The 13,702-nt window shown below is 42.8% G+C and overlaps 1 pseudogene; it reads left to right on the top strand.

Moving 5' to 3' along the window:
• Nucleotides 1–1,280: 1,280 nt before the first annotated feature.
• Nucleotides 1,281–10,777, top strand: LOC139421699 (NLR family CARD domain-containing protein 3-like; annotated as a pseudogene).
• Nucleotides 10,778–13,702: the final 2,925 nt, after the last annotated feature.

A 13,702-nucleotide genomic window follows, 5' to 3' on the forward strand; every position in this document is an offset into this window, starting at 1 on the left:
GTTTATAGAAGCAGGTACCCACGTGCCATCTCCTCATTGGTTTATAGAAGCAGGTACCCACGTGCCATCTCCTCATTGGTTTATAGAAGCAGGTACCCACGTGCCATCTCCTCATTGGTTTATAGAAGCAGGTACCCACGTGCCATCTCCTCATTGGTTTATAGAAGCAGGTACCCACGTGCCATCTCCTCATTGGTTTATAGAAGCAGGTACCCACGTGCCATCTCCTCATTGGTTTATAGAAGCAGGTACCCACGTGCCATCTCCTCATTGGTTTATAGAAGCAGGTACCCACGTGCCATCTCCTCATTGGTTTATAGAAGCAGGTACCCACGTGCCATCTCCTCATTGGTTTATAGAAGCAGGTACCCACGTGCCATCTCCTCATTGGTTTATAGAAGCAGGTACCCACGTGCCATCTCCTCATTGGTTTATAGAAGCAGGTACCCACGTGCCATCTCCTCATTGGTTTATAGAAGCAGGTACCCATGTGCCATCTCCTCATTGGTTTATAGAAGCAGGTACCCACGTGCCATCTCCTCATTGGTTTATAGAAGCAGGTACCCACGTGCCATCTCCTCATTGGTTTATAGAAGCAGGTACCCACGTGCCATCTCCTCATTGGTTTATAGAAGCAGGTACCCACGTGCCATCTCCTCATTGGTTTATAGAAGCAGGTACCCACGTGCCATCTCCTCATTGGTTTATAGAAGCAGGTACCCACGTGCCATCTCCTCATTGGTTTATAGAAGCAGTTACCCATTTGCCATCTCCTCATTGGTTTATAGAAGCAGTACCCACGTGCCATCTCCTCATTGGTTTATAGAAGCAGGTACCCACGTGCCATCTCCTCATTGGTTTATAGAATCAGGTACCCACGTGCCATCTCCTCATTGGTTTATAGAAGCAGGTACCCACGTGCCATCTCCTCATTGGTTTATAGAAGCAGGTACCCACGTGCCATCTCCTCATTGGTTTATAGAAGCAGGTACCCACGTGCCATCTCCTCATTGGTTTATAGAAGCAGGTACCCACGTGCCATCTTATTTAGCAAAAAAACATAACTTAACATAAACATAACTTATTTAAACAATTAAAGCTAATTTACGAACATTTCTGAATATGAATATATAGCTTTTTGGAATGAAACTCTTATGTTTCTCTGAGCTCAGAGTAGTTGAGAGATGTAATGTTTGTCTCTGTTGTGTTGAAGTCCAATCAAGCAGGAGAGACCAGCCTTCCCTGTTCCCAGCTGTGTGTCCATGAAGAGTGACCGGTCTATGGAACCTCCTATAACGTTTAGAGAGGGAGACTTTTCTACTGAACAAAGGTAAGAAGAACTCATGGGTCCTGGTCAGAGAGTTAAACAACACTGTCTCTAGTCATTTCTCCTCTTCATAATCCATAGGCTAATCATTTTGACCATTTTCATAGTCCTAAAACAACATTAAACAAACAGCACATTCCCTGTGTGTGTGTGTGTGTGTGTGTGTGTGTGTGTGTGTGTGTGTGTGTGTGTGTGTGTGTGTGTGTGTGTGTGTGTGTGTGTGTGTGTGTGTGTGTACTCCCCGGATGAGGAGATGTAATCTCATGTTTTGTCCACAGAAACCAACAGGAGAGATCAGAGTCAGAGATTCTCAGTGGTCAGTCTTCCCAGAGTCATCAAACAGACCTGGCCTCCATATTCAGTGTATGTGGTCCTGTTATGTACATTTTGTTTTTGTTTACCTCAAGCAAAGTTGATCTGTCAATCATTCATTAATGTGTTAATGAGAAAGCATTTCTTCTCTTGCTTAACTTATTTACTTGATTTATTTCAGTTGCTTGAAGAGAAAATGATGACATTTGTGAAGAACGAGCTGAAGATGTTCAAGAGGATTCTTAGTCCAGAACTCCCAGAAGGCGTTGAGAGTCAGAAGCAGGATAAGGAAGTGGTGGATGCTGAAGATGAGCAGCAGGAGAGCAGTGCCAGAGAGGGGGCTCTGAAGATCACACTGCACATCCTGAGGACAATGAACCAGAAGGAGCTTGCTGACACACTGGAGAAATGTAAGATCTGTCTGCCTCATGTTGAATGATGTTTTATAACATTTAAAAGCTGTAGCTAAAGTACAGCTAAAGTAGCTGTGTAACTCAATGATATTGTAGCAGCCTTAACACAACACCTAGTGACCTCATCAAGTAGCAGCAGGGATGTGTTGTGGTCATTAATTAATTTAGAGAGAGAGAGAGAGACAACATTAATAATACCATCAATAATACCAATAATAATATAATCAGTCACACCGGTCTGTAATGCGTTATGAAAACATTACACATTTATACAGTCAGCAAAGAGAATACATTATTATAATGTAAAACTTTATTACAGTCCTACAATACTGTAGACATTAAAACAGACGTAATATTAAATCCTCTGTGTTATTTCTAGATTCAGATGAGCTTGCTGTGATTTGCCAACGTGAACTCAAATCTAATCTAAAGAAGAAGTTTCAATGTGTATTTGAGGGAATCGATCAACAAGGAAACCCAACACTTCTCAATAAGATCTACACAGAGCTCTACATCACAGAGGGTGGAACAGGAGAGGTCAATAATGAACATGAGCTGAGACAGATTGAGACAACAACCAGGAAACAAGCAAGACCAGAGACTGCAATCAAATGTAACGACATCTTCACACCCTTAACTGGACAAGACAAACGTATCAGAACTGTGCTGACAAAGGGAGTTGCTGGCATTGGAAAAACAGTCTCTGTGCAGAAGTTCATTCTGGACTGGGCTGAAGGAAAAGAAAATCAGGATGTCCAATTTGTATTTTCATTCCCTTTTCGGGAGCTGAATTTGATGAAAGGGGACAAACACACTTTCATTGAACTTCTCAATCACTTCTCAATGGAAACCAAACCATCAGGAATCTCCTACGACAAGTACAAAGTTCTGTTCATCTTTGATGGTCTGGATGAGTGCCGACTGCCCCTAGACTTCCAGAAGAACAAGATCTGTTGTGACGTCACAGAGTCAACCTCAGTGGATGTTCTGCTGACAAATCTCATCAAGGGAAATCTGCTTCCCTCTGCTCTCCTCTGGATAACTACCCGACCTGCAGCAGCCAATAAGATCCCTTCAGGGTGTATTGACCAGGTGACAGAGGTACGAGGGTTCAATGACCCACAGAAGGAGGAGTACTTCAGGAAGAGATTCAGTGATGAGGACCTGGCCAGCAGAATCATCTCACACATAAAGACATCAAGGAGCCTCCACATCATGTGCCACATTCCAGTCTTCTGTTGGATTTCTGCAATAGTCCTTGAACACATGCTGAAACATAAGAGAGAAGAGATGCCCAAGACTCTGACTGAGATGTACACACACCTTGTGGTGTTTCATACCAAACAGAAGAATGAAAAGTATCTTGTGAAAGAAGAGACAGGTCCACACTGGAATAAAGAGAGCATTCTGTCACTGGGAAAACTGGCTTTTCAACAGCTTGTGAAGGGCAATCTGATTTTCTATGAAGAAGACCTGAAAGAGTCTGGCATTGATGTTAATGAAGCCTCAGTGTACTCAGGATTGTGCACACAGCTCTTTAAAGAGGAATGTGTGCTGTACCAGGACAAGGTGTACTGCTTTGTTCATCTGAGCATTTAGGAGTTTCTGGCTGCTGTATATGTGTTCGTCTCATTCATCAACAACAATGAGAATCTAATGGACGAACTGCAATCAACGTCCAGGAACTTTTCTGTGAGGATCAAACAAAGGCGTAAAGTTGCTTTCTACAGGAGTGCTGTGGATAAAGCCTTACAAAGTGAGACAGGAAACCTGGACCTTTTCCTCCGCTTCCTTCTGGGCCTCTCACTGGAGTCCAATCAGAAGCACTTACGAGGTCTACTGACAAAGACAAGAAGCAGCTCACAGAGCCATGAAGAAACAATCAAGTACATCAAGGAGAAGATCAGGGAGAATCCCTCTCCAGAGAGGAGCATCAATCTGTTCCACTGTCTGAATGAACTGAATGACCATTCTCTAGTGGAGGAGATCCAAAGCTACCTGAGATCAGGAAGTCTCTCAGAAGCCAACCTGTCACCTGCACAGTGGTCAGCTCTAGTCTTTGTGTTGCTGACTTCAGAAAAGGAGCTGGATGTGTTTGACCTGAAGAAATACTCCAGATCAGAGGAAGGTCTTCTGAGGCTGCTGCCAGTGGTCAAATCCTCCAGAGCTGCTCTGTGAGTAAATAAAATGACATATAAGAACTAATCATCAGGAAGAAATATTCAGTTTGGAGAAAATTATGTACATTGGGGCAAAAAAGTATTTAGTCAGCCACCAATTGTTCAAGTTCTCCCACTTAAAAAGTAGAGAGAGGCCTGTAATTTTCATCATAGGTACACTTCAACTATGACAGACAAAATGAGAAAGAAAATCCAGAAAATCACATTGTAGGATTTTTTTATGAATTAATTTGCAAATTATGGTGGAAAATAAGTATTTGGTCAATAACACAAGTTTATCTCAATACTTTGTTATATACCCTTTGTTGGCAATGACAGAGGTCAAACTTGTTATGTTGAAAAACATATTGAATAAATGCATTGATGTTTACATTAGTATAACCAAATGACCATACAGTTCTAGGAGACGGAAGATGAATCTATATGTTGTTTGGGAGAATTAACCAAATGCATCTACCATTGTTCTTCTACGCTACTGGTGTTAAATTAGCAGTGTGTTTGTGAAGTCATGATGATCTCTTTGCAGGCTGTCAGGCTGTGGAGTCACAGAGGAAGGCTGTGCTTCTCTGGTCTCAGCTCTGAGGTCAAACCCCTCACACCTGAGAGAGCTGGATCTGAGTAACAACGACCTGAAGGATTCAGGAGTGAAGCTGCTCTCTGATGGACTGGGGAATCCCCACTGTAAACTGGAGACTCTGAGGTCAGTATTCCTGTAGTTGATCAACAAGTGATAACTGTTCACCAGATCCACATGTGTTTACCAGACACACATAGTCCACACCATATGTGTTTGGACAGTGAAGATTACAGTTTTAAATGTGGTGCTCCAGCATTTTGGATTTGAGATAGAATGTTTCTTATTAGGTACAAAATGACAGTACAGAATGTCACCTTCTATTTGAGATATATTTCCATATATGTTTTACTGTTTAGAAATTAAAACCCTTCCTGTATGTACAGTGGCTTGTAAAAGTGTTCACCCCCCTCTGCATGTTTCCTTTTTGTTTTCTTACAACCTGGAATTAAAATGGATTTTTGAGGGTTTGTATCATCTGATTTACACAACATGCCAACCACTTTGAAGATGCTAAATTGTTTTTTTTCACCCCCCAAAGTCAATACTTTGTAGATCCATCTTTTGCAGCAATTACAGCTGCACGTCTCTTGGGGTTTGTCTCTATAAGCTTGGCACATCTAGCCACTGGGATTTTTGCCCATTCTTCAAGGCAAAACTGCTCCAGCTCCTTCAAGTTGGATGGGTTCCGCTGGTGTACAGCAATCTGTAAGTCATTCCACAGATTCTCAATTGGATTGAGGTCTGTGCTTGACCATTACAAGACATTTACATTTTTCCCACTCAAGTGTTTCTTTAGCAGTCTCAAATCTCTGGAAGACTGAAACAGGTTTCCCTCAAGAATTTCCCTGTATTTAGCGCCATCCATCATTCCTTCTATTCTAACCAGTTTCCCAGTCCCTGCCGATGAAAAACATCTCCACAGCATGATGCTGCCACCACCATGCTTCACTGTGGGGATGGGGTTCTCGGGGTGATGAGAGGTGTTGTGTTTGCGCCAGACATAGCGTTTTCCTTGATGGCCAAAAAGCTAAATGTTTGTCTCATCTGACCAGAGTACCTTCTTCCATATGTTTGGGGAGTCTGCCACATGCCTTTTGGTTGAACACCAAACGTGTTTGCTTATTTTTTTCTTCAAGCAATGGCTTTTTTTTCTGGCCACTCTTCCGTAAAGCCCAGCTCTGTGGAGTGTACGGCTTAAAGTGGTCCTATGGACAGATCCTCTAATCTCCGCTGTGGAGCTTTGCAGCTCCTTCAGGGTTATCTTTGGTCTCTTTGTTGCCTCTGATTAATGCCCTCCTTGCCTGGTCTGCGAGTTTTGTGGGCGGCCCTCTCTTGGCAGGTTTGTTGTGGTGCCATATTCTTTTCCATTATTTAAATAATGGATTTAATGGTGCTCCGTTGGATTTTCAGTGTTTCAGATATTTTTTTATAACCCAACCCTGATCTGTACTTCTCCACAACTTTGTCCCTGACCTGTTTGGAGAGCTCCTTGGTCTTCATGGTGCCGCTTGCTTGGTGGTGTCCCTTGCTTAGTGGTGTTGTCGACTCTGGGGACTTTTCAGAACAGGTGTATATACACTGAGATCATGTGACACTTAGATTGCACACAGGTGGACTTTATGTAACTAATTATGTGACTTCTGGAGGTAATTGGTTGCACCAGATCTTATTTAGGGGCTTCATAGTAAAGTGGGGAATACACACACCACTTTTCTGTTTTTTAATTTTTTTAAACAAGTCTTTTTTTAATTTCTCTTGACCAATTTGGACTATTTTGTGTTTGTCCATTACATGAATTCCAAATTTAAATTTAAATGACATGTTGTAATGCAACAAAATAGGAACAACACCAAGGGGGATGAATACATTTGCAAGGCACTGTAGTTCTCCCATTTGAAGAGGTCTTCATTATTTGGACATATTCACATATATTCTTTAAAGTATTCATACGTTTAGTATTTGGTCCCATATTCCATGCCTGCAGTGATTACATCAAGCTTGTGATTCTACTAACTTGTTGAATTCATTTGCAGTTTGTCTTGGTTGTGTTTTGGATGTTTTTCCTAATAGAATCTGAATGGTGAATAATGTCCTGTCATTTTGGAGTCACTTCACTTGTATTGTCAGTAAGAATAGAAGATGTTTCTGAACACTTCTACATTGATGTTATTGGTAATGGTGAGAGGTTAGTATGTTTTGTTGTAGTCTGTTACTGGTAATGGTGAGAGGTTAGCATGTTTTGTTTTAGCCTCTGTTATTGGCAATGGTGAGAGGTTAGCATGTTTTGTTGTAGCCTCTGTTAATGGTAATGGTGAGAGGTTAGCATGTTTTGTTGTAGCCTCTGTTATTGGTAATGGTGAGAGGTTAGCATGTTTTGTTGTAGCCTCTGTTATTGGTAATGGTGAGAGGTTAGCATGTTTTGTTGTAGCCTCTGTTATTGGCAATGGTGAGAGGTTAGCATGTTTTGCTGTAGCCTCTGTTATTGGCAATGGTGAGAGGTTAGTATGTTTTGTTGTAGCCTCTGTTATTGGCAATGGTGAGAGGTTAGCATGTTTTGTTGTAGCCTCTGTTATTGGCAATGGTGAGAGGTTAGCATGTTTTGCTGTAGCCTCTGTTATTGGTAATGGTGAGAGGTTAGTATGTTTTGTTGTTGCCTCTGTTATTGGTAATGGTGAGAGGTTAGTATGTTTTGTTGTAGCCTCTGTTATTGGTAATGGTGAGAGGTTAGCATGTTTTGTTGTAGCCTCTGTTATTGGCAATGGTGAGAGGTTAGCATGTTTTGCTGTAGCCTCTGTTATTGGTAATGGTGAGAGGTTAGTATGTTTTGTTGTAGCCTCTGTTATTGGTAATGGTGAGAGGTTAGCATGTTTTGTTGTATCCTCTGTTATTGGAAATGGTGAGAGGTTAGTATGTTTTGTTGTTGCCTCTGTTATTGGTAATGGTGAGAGGTTAGTATGTTTTGTTGTAGCCTCTGTTATTGGTAATGGTGAGAGGTTAGTATGTTTTGTTGTTGCCTCTGTTATTGGTAATGGTGAGAGGTTAGTATGTTTTGTTGTAGCCTCTGTTATTGGTAATGGTGAGAGGTTAGCATGTTTTGTTGTATCCTCTGTTATTGGAAATGGTGAGAGGTTAGTATGTTTTGTTGTTGCCTCTGTTATTGGTAATGGTGAGAGGTTAGTATGTTTTGTTGTAGCCTCTGTTATTGGTAATGGTGAGAGGTTAGTATGTTTTGTTGTTGCCTCTGTTATTGGTAATGGTGAGAGGTTAGTATGTTTTGTTGTAGCCTCTGTTATTGGTATTGGTGAGAGGTTAGTATGTTTTGTTGTTGCCTCTGTTATTGGTAATGGTGAGAGGTTAGTATGTTTTGTTGTAGCCTCTGTTATTGGTAATGGTGAGAGGTTAGCATGTTTTGTTGTATCCTCTGTTATTGGAAATGGTGAGAGGTTAGTATGTTTTGTTGTTGCCTCTGTTATTGGTAATGGTGAGAGGTTAGTATGTTTTGTTGTAGCCTCTGTTATTGGTAATGGTGAGAGGTTAGTATGTTTTGTTGTTGCCTCTGTTATTGGTAATGGTGAGAGGTTAGTATGTTTTGTTGTAGCCTCTGTTATTGGTAATGGTGAGAGGTTAGCATGTTTTGTTGTAGCCTCTGTTATTGGCAATGGTGAGAGGTTAGCATGTTTTGCTGTAGCCTCTGTTATTGGTAATGGTAAGAGGTTAGCATGTTTTGTTGTAGCCTCTGTTATTGGTAATGGTGAGAGGTTAGCATGTTTTGTTGTAGTCTCTCTAACTCTCTCACTCATTATTATTAATGATTTATTCATGATCTTTCTAAATCATGGCTTGATGAATCACAGGCTTGATGTAGTCATTGTGTTCAAATAATATGGGACCAAATACTAAACTGTAGACTACTTTAATACACTATAACTAATTGGTCAGAATAGTTCTGACTTCTTCAAATAAGGGGACTAGATACATAAAGTGCTTTTATTCTTCTAAATGGTGAAACAGATATATATGAAAATACCCTCAAATTAAAGGTAACATTATATAATGTCACCTCATATGAAACATTTGACCTCAAATCCAAAATGTTGGAGAATAGAGACACATTTAAAATGCTAGCTTCACTGTCAAAATAGATATGGTGTGGACTGTATACTCAATACAATCTAAATCAGTCTAGTATAGAGTCAGTCTAGTATAGAGTCAGGCTAGTATAGAGTCAGGCTAGTATAGAGTCAGGCTAGCATAGAGTCAGGCTAGTATAGAGTGAGTCTAGTATAGAGTGAGTCTAGTATAGAGTGAGTCTAGTATAGAGTGAGTCTAGTATAGAGTCAGTCTAGTATAGAGTCAGTCTAGTATAGAGTCAGGGTAGTATAGAGTGAGTCTAGTATAGAGTGAGTCTAGTATAGAGTCAGTCTAGTATAGAGTCAGTCTAGTATAGAGTCAGTCTAGTATAGAGTCAGTCTAGTATAGAGTCAGTCTAGTATAGAGTCAGTCTAATATAGAGTCAGTCTAATATAGAGTCAGTCTAATCAAATATTTACATGTTTCTCTCTACTTTACTTTCATAATTTATAATAATGATACATTAATTTATGCGTATAGATAGATATGGCAGGTTTCAGGACGCTGATGTATCTGAATATGTAAAAAAAATATATAATGGCACTTTTTTCACCACCAAAGAATAGCAGTGTGATTTTAATATGATTTGACTCTTTGCAGGCTGTCAGGCTGTCTAGTCACAGATGAAGGCTGTGCTTCTCTGGTCTCGGCTCTGAGGTTAAACCCCTCACACCTGAGAGAGCTGGACCTGAGCTACAATCACCCAGGAGACTCAGGAGTCAGACTGCTCTCTGCTGGACTGGAAGATCCACACTGCAGACTGGAGAAACTCAAGTATGTAGAGGGTTTATGACAATGTTCATATCAGACATGTTTGACTTATCAGGCTAGTTAAGACAGACATTCTGACCAACACTTGGACAAAGTTATTTGCTGTGTGTGTGTGTGTGTGTGTGTGTGTGTGTGTGTGTGTGTGTGTGTGGTCTTAATTCAAGTTAAGTCAAAGTCAAAGACCAACATCATTACTTACTTGGTCATATTAAATATCAGCTGTAGTTCTACAGAAGCAGAAATCAGGGACACCAACGTCTACAAAGAGTTGATATGACAATGTGTGTGTGTGTGTGTGTGTGTGTGTGTGTGTGTGTGTGTGTGTGTGTGTGTGTGTGTGTAATTAATGTGAATAAGTGTGTTTTATATTACCATGCAGTATAACATATGATCATTCAACAAGTCTCAAGTTACCTTAACTTCTCCTTTTGATACCTAGAAACATCTACATTAAATGAATTAGTGAAAAGTGAGTGAACATTCTAATGTGAATGATGATTTCTAATATTGTGTCTGGTTTCATCCATCAGATGTCTGTTATCTCACACTGGACCCAAACACAGTAAACAGACTCCTCTCTCTGTCTGAGGAGAACAGGAAGGTGACATGGAGGAGAGAGAAGCAGCCGTATCCTGATCACCCAGAGAGATTTGAGGACTGTGAACAGGTGCTGTGTAGAGAGGGTCTGACTGGGCGCTGTTACTGGGAGGTAGAGTGGAGTGGGGGAGGGGCTGTTATAGGAGTGACATATAAAGGAATCAACAGGAGAGGAAGAGGAGGGGGTAAAGACTGTTGGCTTGGATACAATGACAAGTCCTGGAGTCTGTTCTGCTCTGACAACAGATACACTGCCTGGCACAATAATAATCGGACTCTCATAGACGTCCGCCCCTCCAGGTCCCACAGAGTAGGAGTGTATCTGGACTGGCCAGCCGGCACTCTGTCCTTCTATAGAGCCTCCTCTGACACACTGACCCACCTGATCACATTCACCTCCACATTCACTGAGCCCCTCTATCCAGGGTTTGGGGTTTGGGATGTTGGTGACTCAGTGTCCGTGAAATAATAACATGAAACACACACACACACACACACACACACACTGGACACACACACACACGCTGGACACACACACACACACACGCTGGACACACACACACACACACGCTGGACACACACACACACGCACACACACACACACACACACACACACACACACACACACACACGCTGGACACACACACACACACACACACACACACACACACACACACACACACTGGACACACACACACACACACACACACACACACACACACACACTGGACACACACACACGCACACACACACACACACACACACATTGACACACACACACTGGACACACACACACACGCTGGAGACACACACGCTGGACACACACACACACACACGCTGGACACACACACACGCTGGACACACACACACGCTGGAGACACACACGCTGGACACACACACTCACACACATTGGACACACACACGCTGGACACACACACACACGGTGGACACTGTTATATAAATATATAAATTAATATAAATATTCATACACATAGATCATATATTATACAGCGCTAAGCTAAACTGCCTGACTCAAGTCATCTTACGTACCCTTGCTAAAACAGGAACTAGCTCACACAGCCAGCAATAAAACTACTCCCCCTCAGCTCTGTTGTCTTACCACCCCAGGAAACAAAGACATTCCATCGCAAGAACACATACACCCAGCCATAAAACTGACCCCCTCTGTTCTCTTCTTTCACGACCCCCTCTGCTCTCAAATATCTCCTTGTATAAACACACATCTCATCCCCCTCTACTGGTCGGGTGCTCAGAACAAGACTCTGCTGCGCACCAATGGGGCTTCTGCTCTGGCTAGAGCAAGGCCCGCCTCCAACCCTTTGTGACCAGTCAGAAGACCAAAATGACAAGACTCCACCTACTTTATTCTATGTATAAAAATGAATGTAACCTTTGTATAAGGCCTCTTTTTCACCTGACTCCTTGCCGAGTTATATGAACTAGATCCGTGCACGTAAAACTGCAGGATAAGATATCTTTGACCAATAAACTGCATCTTTGATACACCTGATTCCACTCTGTCCAGCGTCGTTGATTTGCATTCCCTCTCCAGTATGAAACACTAACAACACACACACACACACTGGACACACACACACACACGCTGGACACACACACACACGCTAGACACACAAACACACGCTAGACACACACACACACTGGACACACACACACACACACACACAGGCTAGACACACACACACACATGCTGGACACACACACATACACACACTGGACACACACACACACACACACACTGGACACACACACGCTGGACACACACACACGCTGGACACACACACACACACTGGACACACAAACTGGACACACACACGTTGGACACACACACTGGACACACACGCAGACACACTGGACACACACACACACACGCTGGACACACACACACACACACACGCTGGACACACACACACACGCTGGACACACACACACACACGCTGGACACACACACACACACGCTGGACACACACACACACACACGCTGGACACACACACACACACACACGCTGGACACACACACACAAACACACGCTGGACACACACACACACACTGGACACACACACACACACACACACTGGACACACACACACACACTGGACACACACACACACATTGGACACACACACACACACACTGGACACACACACGCTGGACACACACACACACACACGCTGGACACACACACACACGCTGGACACACACACACACACGCTGGACACACACACACACACACACGCTGGACACACACACACACACACTGGACAGACACACGCTGGACACACACACACACACGCTGGACACACACACACACGCTGGACACACACACACACACGCTGGACACACACACACACACGCTGGACACACACACACACACACATGCTGGACACACACACACACACGCTGGACACACACACACAAACACACGCTGGACACACACACACACACTGGACACACACACACACACACTGGACACACACACACACATTGGACACACACACACACACACACACACACGCTAGACACACACACACACGCTAGACACACAAACACACGCTAGACACACACACACACTGGACACACACACACACACACACAGGCTACAAAAGCCTGGATGATGTTTTGTGTGAGGCTCCCGAATGTTTTAAGGGCTTTTTGTGTACAAGCGACGGGCATATGTCTTACATCTTTAGCCCGGAGGAATCTACGGTTAAGATATTCACAGACAGCGTGTCCCAACCCATTTATCGGGCAGAACCCGAGAGTTTTTCTCCAGCTCTAAGGGTGAGAGAATGGCTTAAAATAAGACTAGCGCTGTGTCAAATGGAACGCGCCCTGAGTGTTTCAAGGCTGCCCGGATATGCGTTGGAAGAACAGGTCTGTGGCCGAAGTGATCTAATGGCCCTAAGAATCGCTTCAATGGCGTATACCCCGGACTCCAGAGTGACAGTTTTAGCATGTGAACAATTTGATAGTGCAAATGCTTTGAAAACGGTCAGTTCATATGTATCTTCCAAAGCATGCAAGGATGTAATTTTTTTTCAAATAATGTTCAGTTTTAAATGGCGCGATTACCATATTTTCAGAACACTGATGAATAAGCTGGACAGTCTTTTCGAAAATCGGGAACAATTACGGCGATGGCCTCGGTTATCGTTGAGACATTCCCAAGACCCACAAGGCAGAAGGCGGATCTATCCCTGGAGTGAAAACGGCCAGAGCTTCGATGGAGCGGGCAAAAGACTTTGCGACGGGGAATTGTAAACGGATAATGGTCAGGGCTAACCGGACCCTATATCTGTAAGAAATAGTAAAAAATGTTGAATTATAAAGTGTGTTAAAATGTATGTGTTAAAT

The sequence above is a fragment of the Oncorhynchus clarkii genome, chromosome 12, assembly GCF_045791955.1.
Source record: "Oncorhynchus clarkii lewisi isolate Uvic-CL-2024 chromosome 12, UVic_Ocla_1.0, whole genome shotgun sequence".
NCBI lineage: Eukaryota > Metazoa > Chordata > Actinopteri > Salmoniformes > Salmonidae > Oncorhynchus > Oncorhynchus clarkii.